This window comes from Eulemur rufifrons, chromosome 6 (genome assembly GCF_041146395.1).
Source record: "Eulemur rufifrons isolate Redbay chromosome 6, OSU_ERuf_1, whole genome shotgun sequence".
Classification (NCBI taxonomy): domain Eukaryota; kingdom Metazoa; phylum Chordata; class Mammalia; order Primates; family Lemuridae; genus Eulemur; species Eulemur rufifrons.
Genome location: NC_090988.1, coordinates 92,019,925 through 92,023,173, shown reverse-complemented (window position 1 = coordinate 92,023,173; position 3,249 = coordinate 92,019,925). Strand labels below are relative to the sequence as shown.

General features: G+C 35.6%; 1 pseudogene; it reads left to right on the top strand.

Moving 5' to 3' along the window:
• Positions 1-397: 397 nt before the first annotated feature.
• Positions 398-1,337, top strand: LOC138384973 (olfactory receptor 5M5-like; annotated as a pseudogene).
• The last annotated feature ends 1,912 nt before the right edge of the window (positions 1,338-3,249 follow it).

The window sequence follows — 3,249 nt, the reverse complement described above, 5'->3', positions numbered from 1 at the left end:
GTCTTTTGTGTATAAAAAATCCTGTAGATAGGAATTCTAAGCATCTCTAAATGTCTATTATGATTTATTCTTTGACATATATTACCTGTTTTTTTAATAGATTTCCCAAAGCATGGGGATAATTCAATTTATAACTTTTTTAAACCTCCAAATTAATTGCACAATGTGATTACAAATTCAGCCTGAATGAAAATCATTTGTTGAAAAACATTTAGACTTGGTTCATAGTATATCTACGTCTATCTAATTACAAAAATGCCACTGACATAACGTAGCTAAAGTCTTTTAAATTTTTTTACACAAAGTATAACATTTAACTAGGCTTTAGGGATTAAAAAAATTCTTTCTTATTTCTCCTTAGGTAATCAAACCAATGCCTCACATATGAGACAAAGAAATGTCCAGAAGAAACTATGCCGAAGTGACGGAATTTGTTCTCTTGGGTCTAACGAGCCGTCCAGAGCTGCGAGTTGCTTTCTTTGTGTTGTTCCTTTTTGTCTACTTGGTCACTGTGGTAGGAAACCTGGGCATGATTGTTTTAATTAAAATTGATTCTCGACTTCACACTCCCATGTACTTTTTTCTCTCGAGTTTGTCCATTCTAGATCTGTGTTTCTCCACAAATGTCACTCCCAAAATGCTAGAAAATTTCTTATCTGAGAGGAAGACCATTTCATATGCAGGTTGTTTGGTGCAGTGTTATATTGTCATTGCTGTGGTCCTGACAGAGCACTGCATGTTGGCGGTCATGGCGTATGACCGCTACATGGCCATCTGTAATCCACTGCTCTACAGCAGCAAGATGTCCAAGAGTGTCTGTGTCCGCCTGGTCATTGTCCCTTACGTCTATGGCTTCCTCCTCAGTGTGATGGAAACCTTGAGGACCTACAACCTCTCCTTCTGTGGTGCTAATGATATCAACCATTTCTACTGTGCTGACCCTCCTCTTATCAAACTGGCATGCTCTGATACCTACAGCAAAGAGCTGTCCATGTACATAGTCACTGGCTACAGCAACGTCCAGTCCCTCCTGATCATCCTCACGTCCTACATGTTCATCCTTGCAGCTATCCTCAGAAGCTGTTCTGCAGAGGGGAGGAAAAAGGCTTTCTCCACGTGCGGCTCCCACCTGACAGTGGTCACAATCTTCTATGGAACTCTCTTCTGTTATGCACTTGAGACACCCCAGAGAGGAGTCCGTGGAGCAGGGGAAAATAGTGGCCGTGTTTTACACCACGGTGATCCCCATGGTGAATCCCATGATCTACGGTCTCAGGAACAAGGACGTGAAAGAGGCCTTGAGAAAAGCAACAGGAAAGCAAAAATCAGGGAAATGAAAGTACTAAACTATCATTAAAAAATTCTAGAAGTAGTAAGATATAATGTTATCAGGTTAGACATCCAAGTTTAGGCTAAATATACACAATGCATTTCTAATTTCCTATTATGTAGCTGACTGGGTTCAAATTCCTGAATAGTGATTGGAAATGGGAAGAAGAAGAGGTGTCATTTAGGCAGTTCATTCTCATCCCTGCTTGTTTTAGCTAGTGTCATTTCTTGCAAAAGTAGCATTTTAAACACTGAATTTTTGCTTTGCTTTATTTTTATGTCAGAAAAAAAGTCTTCAGGCAGCAATCTCTGACTTGCATGCCAGTTTTTTAAGGCTTGGTCTCTAGACCCCTTTCAGCTTGTCTTACTTTGAACATAGCTTACATTCTTAAGGTCTCTTCATGATCTAAAATGACTGCTATAAAGGCAGCCCACATGTGAAAATGATCTTCAGGTTTTCTAAATCTTCCATATAATATGTGTGCTTTTATTTTGTGTGTGAAAACATAATTATATTCTCATACTTCCCTGCAGACAGTCTGGGAAGTGTTTATTCCAGGAAACTGTATCAACCTGAAAGACGAATGGTCTGTCTACAATTAAATAACAAGCGTCACTCCATTGATGGATAATATGCAAAATAACATGGGAAGAAGACAGATGATGTAGCTTTGATGGACTAAAAAAAGTGTTTCTCATTCAAATTACTCTACTCACTTACACACACACACACACACAGACGCTTGAAAATGGGTGCAAGTCAAACTGTTCTCACTTTTTTACATCTGCTTTGCTAATAACTTTCAATTTTCTTAGTTGAGATTTCCTGGTAACCTCTCTCAACTAGCAAAAATACTTTCAGTTAACCTTTCTTGTTTGAATCTTTCTTTATGATATAATAGTATAAATCACTGGATAGGATTAAATAACTTAAAAACTGGACATATTATAGAGATTATCTGCTCAAAAAGCTTTGCATAATGTTGAGTATAGTTAAGAACAAAGAGCTTGCTGATAGGGCTAAAATTGACCATTGCTCTATTTGTGAAGGATGCCTTTGTAATATCTACCTACTCATGGGATGACCTATGTTTGTAAAACTTAAAGCTGTTTAGAAAATACTATATATATATATATATAAAATTCTTATTTTAATAACTAATAATTTTTTCTTTTTAAAAAATATCTTGCCCTCGCTTCTTTCTTATTTAACAAATGTGTTGCTAACCTAATCCAATGTTACTCAACACTTGAAATTAATAATATTTGATTTTACAGATGATGGGAAGATTTTAGATAACTGATAAAAAGTCTTTACAAATGCAAAATGAAATCTCTTGTATAATATTTTGTTACATAAATTAAACATTTTTTCCAGAGCTGAGCATTACAGCTAACTTTTGCTTATAATATCATAAAATGCTTTAATGGACAAGTTTTGTAATGGAGTCTGGCTGTTTTAGAAATCAAGAATATATAGAAGAATCTTTTTCCTTATATAGGTTCAGGGCATATGCTATCTAATTTTTAAAGATTTCCTAATATTTTGTGTGTGTATTCAGTGATTTTTTTTTAAAACCACAAAGCATTTTTTAATAGTCATTTCACTAAATTTATTTTATAAATTATGATGTTTAGATTTAGTTGTGTTTAGATGTCAACATGAGCAGGGAAGCTCACTCCAGTGCAAGTTGTTACTTACCACATTTTTACCTCTACCCTTACCATTTCATTCACTGTCACAGCACATGGGACTCTAATATGGCCTCAGTTAAATTACAGTATTTCTTGATCCTTTGAGGTTGTTTGAGAATGGTCAACAATGCTGATGTCAAATCAATGAACAGGAAGTGTGCACTAAAATTTTCTTACTTAGTATCTTCATTGCTTGACATTACCTCTTCAAGTGTCTTAGCGACA